Genomic DNA, 11,046 nt, shown 5'->3' with positions numbered 1-11,046 from the left:
TTTACTTAATCGCGTGAGTCAGACCGTTTGGGAGCCATTCCAATTGGATTGCCCAGTCTAGACTCAATATTGCGCTGCGCCACTTGCACTCTTTTTCAACTTATTCCCATTTTATTCTTAGACACTGAATTCCTTTGCTGATGGTTGCAAATTCAGAGACAATATTGAGATGTAGAGAAAAGTTTTTCAGAGTAGCTATTGAGTTATTTTATTACCTATAATGTGTACTCGTATAGACGTTTTATAAAGTTTGAATACATTAAACAATTGAACTAAGTTTAACAAATTCTCGTATATTTTTTCATTACTTCGTTTAAAAGAATAGTCGGAAGTATCCCTGAAATAATTTTTGGTACATTAATACATTATTTATTATTGCCAAAAGTGATACCTACTTGTTGATTGACATGTTTGTTTACATAACCGCCCCGTTATTATTCTTGTTACTAATACATGTAACATACTTACATTATTTTGTTTTTCTTAAGAAAAAAGTATTTTATACCTTCATGTTTGTACAGTTGGTGTAGCTATTTCAGTTTGCCACTCGTACCTACATTAGCCTAAAAGGTACACATTAGTGTCGAGTACATAATTAATTAACATGTTAATTAATGAAGTACATACATTCTATGTTTATCTCTCGTCCTCCAAAAACCTATACATATTATAATACCTATGTATAATTTTTTTATGTAAATTAAATGTAGTATTTAATTTACATAAAAAAATTGCCCCGCCGCGACAGTGAGACACTGCCGTGACCAGGATTCGAACCTGGGTTACTACGGCCACAACGTAGGGTCCTAACCACTAGACGATCACGGCTATCGGGGCTGGTGTTTAAACCGCGTAAAGAAGTGACTATATTCTACAATAATAATTGGTAATATGGTAATGATTTAAAAAGTACCTTTTTAGTACGAATACGTACTGGTGGCGTGAAATGTTGATTTAGTCGGGTTTGATCAGAACTGGAGCACTTTCTCCGCCTGCGGCGTTCGCTGAGATTGCGTATACCGAGTACAGTGAACGAGAAAAGCATCGATGTAGAATAACATTAAGAAAAGGGAAAGAAGGTTCCATTTGAAAGCCTAGTTCTAAACTTCATTTCACTAAAGGAAAGGTTTTTAAACCAAAAATGAGTTTTTAGAAGGATTCAGTCACTTCTTCAAAAAATAGGTAGGTTCGCTTGAGCCAACTTTTATGGCAAAAAACTGTTAAATTGGGATTAATCGCTATCTATCTGTTAAAAAAGACACGTAAGATCATTATTTGGTTTTATAACCACAAACATTGGTCTAATTGATCCCAGAGGTGACCTCAAAGTGAGGCCTTTTTTCAAATCACATTTATGGTACCTGTTTATTATTTATAAAAAAAAATAATGTGTTTTTCTTTAAGTTTATTTATTGGGCTTTCAAATAACACCAATATTGTTGGGGCACCATGATTGTGTCAGAAGAAAATCTTTAAAGTTCGTGTCGCGGAAGGTGCGATTTATTTGATGATGAGTATAGTTCGCACCGTAAAAAAGCTATCAAATAAGTCAAGCTTCAAACTCTACTCGCCCTAAATTCACAAGCTCTACGTCTAAACAAAATATGTAACATGGCCGTATCGCTAACGTGGTGAAAATAAGTTCATTATTTATTGTAACAAAAGTGTATAGGCACATATTTTTTACCTTTACACTGAATATTCGGGTCCAACGTTAAATCCGTTCTGCTCTATAGGTGTGAAACGTGGAAGGTCACCAAATATTCGGGTCCAACGTTAAATACGTTCTGCTCTATGGGTGTGAAACGTGGAAGGTCACCAAGGTTATCTCGCACCAGCTGCAGGTCTTCATCAACCGCTGCCTTCGCCGAATTCTCGGCATATACTGATTACTGGCCCGAGAAAATCTTCAACGTCGAGCTATTGGAACGCTGCCACGAAATTCCGATCGACCAGCAGATCAAGCGCCGCAAGTGGAACTGGATTGGCCACACTCTCCGAAGGGACCCCGATCACATCCCTAGACAGGCTCTGGATTGGAATCCCCAAGGAAAACGCAACCGTGGTTGACCCAGGCAAACTTGGCGGCGCACTGTAGCGGACGAGGCGAAGAAGATCGGCAAAACCTGGAGCGAGATCAAGCGAGAAGCTCAAGACCGAACGAGATGGAGGACTGTTGTGGACGCCCTCTGCCCCATCTAGGGGACATAGGACCATAAGTCAAGTAAGTCACACTGAGTATAATTATTACAAAAACAATACCATTCTCTTTATTTTATCATAACGGGTCATTAATCGCAATATTATATTGCTTTATCTATGGTTTTTCATTACCTACATGTGCCTAATTCATTCGGTAATTAGTAATTACCTCAACAATGTAGGCAGATACTTGCGTGTTATTTGCCGGTGCCGATGTAACACGAATATTAGCGAAGATTACAATTATCCTGTAATTTTGCGAGATGCGAGAAACACGACTATGTGAAGGTAGATTTCAGACACAATTATGTTAAAACAAAGACTATGTACCTAATCCATAAACTGTACATAACATACAGCTCTGCCTGGGATAGAGTGATAACGGTCGTATTCACAAACATTACTATGAGGTCTCACAGTGCACGTGGACGCACAGGGTGGCACATGAACCAATCACAGAGCTCTATTCAACGTTGTGCGATCGATTTGCTGCTTCACTTAAGCAAGCATCGTTTTTGAATACGGGCGTAAGACTCATGCTGCTGAAATGAATTATGTTGTTACTAGCTTCTACATTTCTACTTACTATATCGATAATATGCTGTTGCGGGCAGAACAACAAAAACATTCCACCAATCGAGGTCTGATAGGCGCCATCCGCCAAGGAGTCAAACGTATTTAACTCGCTACAGTTCCCACAGCAGAAAAGTTTTTAGATTATAGTTTCAGGGTCTTCAGGATGGGCTAGTGAGTAATATTGTTAAATAACCGAGTTCTGATATGCTTGTCATGTTTACGCACTTTTAAATTAAACTCGTCCAAGCCTTATTACGAGTATCATACTGATACAAAGTTTTTCTTTTCCAATTGGACATTTATGAAGCAAATATTCCCTACAATAAATACAGACGAGGGTAAACCCCACAGACTGAAAAGGTATACCTAACGGTTGCTAATATTAAAATAAGGCAAAATCCAACTTCCCCTAAACCCACAATTAATATTAATCAACGGACGCTAGAAAACATTAATCTTAATTCACTAAAATTTAATTTCATTTACAGTAGAGCTTCTAGTCAGTACATAGTTCGTGGAAAGTTTCGCAAAATAGTTTGCGTTGAACTTTTAGTTCATCACTAGTTAGTGTTTCAGTGGTTTCTAATGTATGTCCTTACTTATCATTTGAATGTACATTAGTACATTCAAAAGGATTGTTTCGTACATAAGTAATGAAAAAAATCCCAACTAATTAATCTACACTAATATTATAAAGAGGAAAACTTTGTTTGTTTGTTTGGTTGTAATGAATAGGCTCAAAAACTACTGGACCGTTTTTAAAAATTCTTTCACTATTCGAAAGCTACATTATCCACGAGTAACATAGGCTAAATTTTATTTGGAAAAACAGGGTTCAGGGGTCCACGCGCGCGAAGCCGCGGGCGGAAAGCTAGTATATTAATATATTAATATATTAATCCCAACTAATATTATAAATGCGAAAGTAACTCTGTCTGTCTGTCTGTCTGTTACGCTTTCCCGCTTAAACCTCGCAACCGATTTTGATGAAATTTGGCATAGAGATAGTTTGAGTCCCGGGAAAGAACATAGGATAGTTTTTATCCCGGTTTTTGAAACAGGGACGCGCGCGATAAAGTTTTTCTGTGACAGACAAAATTCCACGCGGGCGAAGCCGCGGGCGGAAAGCTAGTAATTTAATAAATCTTTGGACAATTTCACACAGCGCCAGCTAGCCCCAAAGTAAGCAACTTAATCTCAGATCATAGAAGGGAATAGATGTGAAACGGGGGCGTGGCGCGTGTCTCCGCGATATGCCCAGAAACGAACATCGCCCGCGTAGCAAGGTTAGTCGCGATTCAGTCGTACTGAGGAAATGTTCTCCGATATTGTTGGATAATGCGTCGTAACGTGCAATAACATAAGTGAAACGAAGAACTACAGGAACAATGAAGTCATTTACCACATGTAAGTATTGCAAATCCATTGGTATTTTGCTTATAAATGAAAAAAACTAAACATTTTTACGAACGAATTCAGTGCCGTGACATTTACTGCGATATCGAAATTAGTGGTGATAAAAATTCAAACACGTTGTACATTGACGATTTAGTTAGCAACCACTTTATGTCATGCGTAACTACTGCGCAATGTATTTTATTTCTTCCGATATCCACTGACGCGTGAAAATACACAGTACGGCCGCATGTGCCGGTCGTAACATAGTGCAGGGCTCGTGTTCTAATACGGTTTCCTATTATCGATAAATAGAAGTAAATTATTATTTTCTATTTTCTAATTTTGAATGAAAAAATCATGAGTTGCTTGCGATTTTTAAGTTTTTACAAAAACAATAACAATAGTAGAAGGGATTAGTAACTGTCAACTATGTAATTACTATAAGAGCTAGTTGAAAGCCTAATATAGGCATTATTTTTGATAAACATAGGCGGTACGAATTTCGCCATAATTAAAAAGTTAATGCGCGATAGTAGTTAATAATAATTACAGTGATCCTGTTATTATTATTAAAGTAAATAATAATATATTACCAATATTGTAAATACTGGTAAAAATCGCAAGTACCTACTTAACCCATGACTTTTCATACAAACTTTGTCAGTCTATAACTTCTATACTCCATCGATAACGACATTGAGCTTTGGTTGGGGTAAATTAATATAAGGTAACTTCATTTAGTCCCAATAATTGATTCTGAGTTTTTCGTCCATACAAAATGGAACTGACTCCTTTATGCAAAAATCGTTAAAGAACATAATAATAACGTATAATAATAAAAAGGTTTTCATACAAGCATTTTTTAAACCAATTTCGAGCCTTGCCCCCAGGATTTAAAGTATCGATATCTTATCGACTCCATTTTATCTTTCTTCTCTCTAATTGCTTTTTTCAAAGTGTGCGTCACGTCACGCGGCCATTGATTGGCCATAGGGCACGCCTTCTGGCCAATCACAGCACTTTTAAGCCGGTTGCACATGTTGTCGTAGACTCTCAGTCGCTTTGTTTTTACACAGTTGAATGTGTGTGTGGGAGCTGTGGTGGGGGAAATGTGGGGACACTGGTTCTCGTTGTAGTTACGCGCGACTTCATATCTATTCTCTTTCTATGATCTGAGAACTTAATGCTTGTGTTATGGGTGCTAGCTTAACGGATATACTACTTATATACTTTTACTTATATACTTCATAATTAAATGTTTTCAGGTCCTTGCTCGTTATTTTCGATGAGGAAATATTATGTAAGAGGTCGCCGCGTTTCGTGGAAACCTGAATTTGTGTAGATTTCGCTTCATTGCTATTTAATAAATTTATTAAAAAACACTCTCACAGTAATGAAAATTTAATACCAATTAAAACAATTAAGCTGGAGGCTCAATAGCGCTCGGGAGATTATATCCACCACAAATTCTGCGGTGTGTTGTTTCGACGTCGACGTGATGTCGAAGCCACGAAATATTTGTAGGTAATATTGTCTTTGTACAGTTCTCAACACTTCACACAGAATTACAAGTACCTATATTACAAGTAGATATCGCCATAGTATTTAGCTACTGTATGTGCTATCGTCGGTTATCCTAGGTTATGCAATATTTTTAGGTTGTCATTTCACTTGTTCGTTATAAAACTAATTGCCAATAAACCAATGGGCGTATATCGCTCAGTAGGTACCCTGTGTTTAATCCACTGATTTTTGTTATTAATTCATTCGATGATTTATAATAAAATGGCGCTCGTAAATTCGTAATTGGCTGGGTTGGGCCGCTCATCCATATTCCGGTCGGTAATTATTGTCGAGGTAATGTGGTGTTTTGACGACATTTTTATTAAAATTATACGTGACGACAGAGGGAATGGATTAATCAAGAAATAACCAACCAGAGTTAAAGAGTTAACTTGAAATAAGGAAAGAAAGACTTAAGAGTTTAGCCAAATAGATATAAATTATGGATTGTCTTTTCCGATGCTTGAAAGGCTATGCCCCACCTAGTCCAAAGGCTCTGGCTTCAATTTTACATTAGTGTACACAAACTGACGTTTTTAAAAAGTCAGAGCCTTTTTTTTGCAATTACGCTTTTGAAAAACGCTTTTGCCTTTTATACTTAGTTGAGTACCTATTTCAGGCAATCGGATTTGACCTACTAACTTCCTCAAGTCCATTATTATAATAGAATCCTCTTTTAATTCTCCTTAACGACTCTAATCCTCCGGAAAGGGCAAGTCTATAAAGATAATTAGTTTCCCAACTAATTACACTTAGTCGAGTACTACAAAGTAGCAAGATTAAGGGTAAATGTGCGTATCAGAACTGCGTCGCGGTGGCCATTAAAACATTGCCTCACCTCCGGCCTCGGAGCACCGCGCGATTAGGGTTACCTAAACTCACTATGTAAATAAATGTACACCAACATTTGGGTAAATAATTCTGTCTGTAATATTTCCACGCATTATATTAAGTTTCTTTTTAAAGTTAATACATTTTTGTAAGGAGATGTACATTTTTACCCAACTTTATACTCGTATTTCCATTATCGCATAATGTAGTGTAAGTCTCTTTAAATATTCTAAAATAGAATAAATTAGATTGTTAAAGTAAAGCTTTACTTTTTTAGCCCTCGAGATATGTAGAGAGTTTTGTTATAATTTTTTTAGGAGTTTAGAACAAGCGTATCAGTTGCCCGTTACTTTGTCGTTTCATGGACACTAGATTCATGGTCTTCAGGCTATGTTTCGTCTGTAAGTTACAGCTAAATGCATTTTCAAGTTAGATAATACTTTAAGACTCTCTCACTATTCATAATGAAATAAAAAAGAAGAAATACAAAGTGATCTCTTCCAGACAATTAGCATCATTGTCTTAAGTGCCACCAGTGGTCTAAATTGAATAAAATATTTTTTATTTTGATTGAGTGTGGTTTAACAAATAAATAAATTACAAATTGCGATACTGCCAATTGCCAACCCTATGGATAACAAATGCCAGAATCCCAACTCAATGATACGCAGAATGGGCGGACAGAGTGAGGGACAAGACAAATGAACCGTCTTATCAATCGACTGAGATATACAGGGTGTTTCAAATCAATGGATCTTCTCGGGGCCCTTTCATTCATTTAATTACAAAGATAAAAAATCAATCATAGTAAGGAGCCAGGGCATCGATATAAAATGTTAAAGATATTTCTATCTTCTTCTTAGTATTCTTTCTTCTTAGTATTATTTGTTTAACAACAATTTACTCTGTTTAAATATTTTTATCTACTTACCTACCAATTTTTTTTGGGATTCCTCATTTTACACCACAAGATTATAATTTCGAGCAGCTATTTACTATCAATCATCACTAAAATCTAGCGGATACATGCTTGAATTTAATATCTCAATGGGGAGACAGGAATCGTTTGCAGTTTGCCCCTCACAAAACTTATCAGCTTCTATTAAAAGGTAATCTTAAAGTTTTGCCTCGCATTAAATTCAATGAAATAACTGTTAAAAAACGGGAATCTGTTTGCTATCTCGGACTAATTTTAGAGAAAAACTTTAGTTTTGTCGAGCACATTAAACAGATCGGTGAAAAAGCTAAAAAGAACTTTTATGCCTTAAGTCACATTTCAACCTCGACGTGGGGTCTAACGTTTAAAATCCTCCGAGTAATATATTCGGCCACTTATTTAAGCTCCATTTGCTATGGTGCACCAGTTTGGGCTGACAGAGCTACTATAGGAGCCGCTCGACGGAAACTACTCCAAAGTCAACGCCTTGCATTGATTTTTCTTTGCAAAGCTTACAGAACTGTGAGCACGGAGGCTCTGCCAGTCCTGGCTGGTGTACTGCCGGTCGACTTAGAGGTACAAAAGCGTGCGGCTATGTACTTCGCATCAAGGGAAAATATAACCTCCGATTTCTTAAATAGCCGCGATCGTTCTAAAATAAGTCGATTATTTGATTCCCGAGAAGTCGTTGAAGAAGATTTACTTAATGAATGGCAAAAAAGATGGGATACGTCAGTCAAAGGACGTCACTTATATAAATTCTTCCCGAATGTACGCGAACGTCTAACTAGGCGATGGTTAGAAATCGACCATTGCTCGTCGCAGTTCCTCACGGGACATGGCAACTTTAAACATAAACTTCACGAATTCAAACTAGTTCCGTCTCCTTTTTGCGAGTGTTCCACTGATGATGTCAGTCATGAGCAGTCTGCCCATCATATCTTGTGGGAGTGTGATCTTTGGAAACATGAACGTGATATAATGCTTAATTCAATACAACATACATCTGTTTCCGCAATTTATTACACCGATCTTGTCGCGACAAGGAAAAATTTCCGTGCTTTTAAGCGATTTTGTGAAAAATATTATTGGCAGGTAGTTGCTAATTGCTCATAAGATAGGCCCCCTTAATTTAATTTATTGTCCGTGGTGCATAATCTTTTTCTTAAAGGTTTTTAAACCTTTGTTTGTCACCTGTCATCCGCTTTGCAATGGAGGGAAGTCGAACCTTAATTTCGAACTCCTCCTATGTTCTTCTGATTAATTTCGTTGCGGGTCCAATGACAGTTTAACTTTCCCCCGGGACAAACTTGACCTTCATTGGTTGGGTTTTTGTGGCGGTCAAGCTGTAGATCCTGGCTACACAGGAGTTGCAGTGGTGGGAACGAGAGGTGGGAATAGTCCCGTATCAATCATCACTACAATACAATCTTAAAATACTAACAATCTATTACTCTACATAAAAAATATTTCAACCCCGGGTAAGTAATAGTGGTGTATAAGCCGAAAAACATGAAATCGTACGTATGTGTGCGTAGTAACATCCACTCATACTCGTACGTATCTCGTAGCAATGTAGCTTCGTAGTTCGTAGCGCATGTAAACCAATATGGAGCAAACAGTATCAAATGAATTGTTAAAGGTTCTGCGAATAATTGCATTTCATTGTTTTGTGTTAAATTAATTGTAAACTTGGTATTGAATGATTACATTTTGTGTTTATTTTATTTCAGTGCCCAGTTTGCTGTAGTGTAAGTAAACTTGTTTTTAATTGTGGTTTATTTTTAAACTGATCGATTGAATTTATTTCATTCATCTGACATAATTCAGTAATTAAATTACTATTAATTGAAATATTTGTATCGTAAACAACGTAATTTAATTCTTGACACACCCAATGCAGCTACTGTAAATTGATACATATTTATATTAAACTTTACGTAACATATTTTTGGATAGTAAGTAGTTGGTATATTATTTGTATTACCTAGTAATAATATGCTCATTTATCAATATAATAAATTGATATTGCTTTTAGATAGGTAAACCTTTTCATACTGTTTGGTGATTCGATTCTAAGAATACGAGATCTATTACTAACAATACCTATTTATGTAACAAATTGTTTACCCAAAATTGATTTTTCTAGTCTATGAATTTACCAGTTAGTAGCCATACTAGAAGTTCGTTAATGAATTGTACATTGAAAGACATGGTTCATTTCCCGACATCATTTTTTGTTGAATTTATTGATATCCTTCAATTCCTTCTTTGACCTACATATCGACATGTCACATCCTTGCCCATCGATGGCCAGCTATAACTCAGCATGCCTTCCAGTCCCAACAAAGGGGTCAATCGGCCCCGTAAACCGGATTGCGATTTTCTCCCGGTAACCTCATTTTCGCAAACCGAGTAGCCCAACCGAGGACTTTCTCATCTCCCACAAAATTCTATTACCGCTTCCTGTAAAGAGGAACGTTAGGCTTGTGACACACTTATGTCATTATTCGTCTTATTTTGGTAACAGCTTTTTACATCTAGCTAGACTGCATCTCAACACCAGGTGCGATTGCGGTCAAATACCTGCCTTGTCATGTATAAAAAAACACATAATTTATTATTACGAGTTCTAAGTAACTTTGTTATTTATCTCTTTAGTTATGTGTGCGAGTCAAATATTCAAGTTATTTTCCCAAGATGACGATGGTTATGAGCAAAGTGTGTGTGTGCATTTTAATAATCCTTATGCCTGTATTCACAAACGCTTGCTTAAGTGAAGCAGCAAATCGAACAGCGTTGAATAAAGTTCTGTAATTGGTTCATGTGTCACCCTGTGCTTTCACGCGCACTGTGAGACCTCATAGTAATGTTTGTGAATACGGGCGTTAAAATACAATACAGTCTAGTCGAGGGCTATCAACAACTTTCAAGCTTAGCAGTCTAAAAAGTTCCTAATATGAAACTTGATCGATGAAAGAAAAGCAATTATAAAGTAAATTCATAAATCACATTGCCTCCTACAAAATGACACTAGAATTTTTTGATTCGCTGCGCTACAAAAAATGCTTTTAGCGCCAAAAAAACGTAAAACAACAGTGTAGCCGTGGCTTAACACAAAATCTACTTTGAAAGCGTTTTACAATGGAGTCCGGGAAAGAACAAAAAGGCGGTAACAGTTCAGGGTTCAATTCGCATGAGTTGATTGGTTGTCAGAAGTGGGGTAAGCAACTTGGATACCCCATAAAGTATCAAGACCGCTTATGACATGAATACAATACAATAGGTAGGTGTATACGTTTGATAAGGTCAACTAAATATTGCACACTGACGTGTAACTAATTTTATGACCTAGTATACATAATGAGGAAGGTTACAAGCCACAAAAATGGCAATTTTAATAAGTTTGTACGAGTAATAATATTGGTAAGGTTTAAAACTCTTTGTTCATAATAAGGGTCTGACTCATATCACGGACAGATACCTACCTACTTTTGGTGATGCCGGTGCAGAATTTAAGTTGTTCAGATTGTTGAGAA

General features: G+C 36.7%; 1 protein-coding gene and 1 non-coding gene across 2 annotated transcripts in view; both read right to left on the bottom strand.

Moving 5' to 3' along the window:
* NGR-A17 (neuropeptide receptor A17) overlaps nt 1–11,046 on the bottom strand; it is a 70,726-nt gene that overhangs the window by 4,135 nt on the left and 55,545 nt on the right. The window lies entirely within an intron of this gene.
* TRNAH-GUG (transfer RNA histidin (anticodon GUG)) lies at nt 757–828 on the bottom strand. The gene has a single exon. It is a non-coding gene; the product is annotated as a tRNA-His (tRNA).

The sequence above is a fragment of the Ostrinia furnacalis genome, unplaced genomic scaffold (genome assembly GCF_004193835.3).
Source record: "Ostrinia furnacalis isolate ACB-3 unplaced genomic scaffold, ASM419383v2 OfSCF3746, whole genome shotgun sequence".
Lineage (NCBI taxonomy): Eukaryota > Metazoa > Arthropoda > Insecta > Lepidoptera > Crambidae > Ostrinia > Ostrinia furnacalis.
This window is presented reverse-complemented; position numbering and strand designations above follow the sequence as displayed.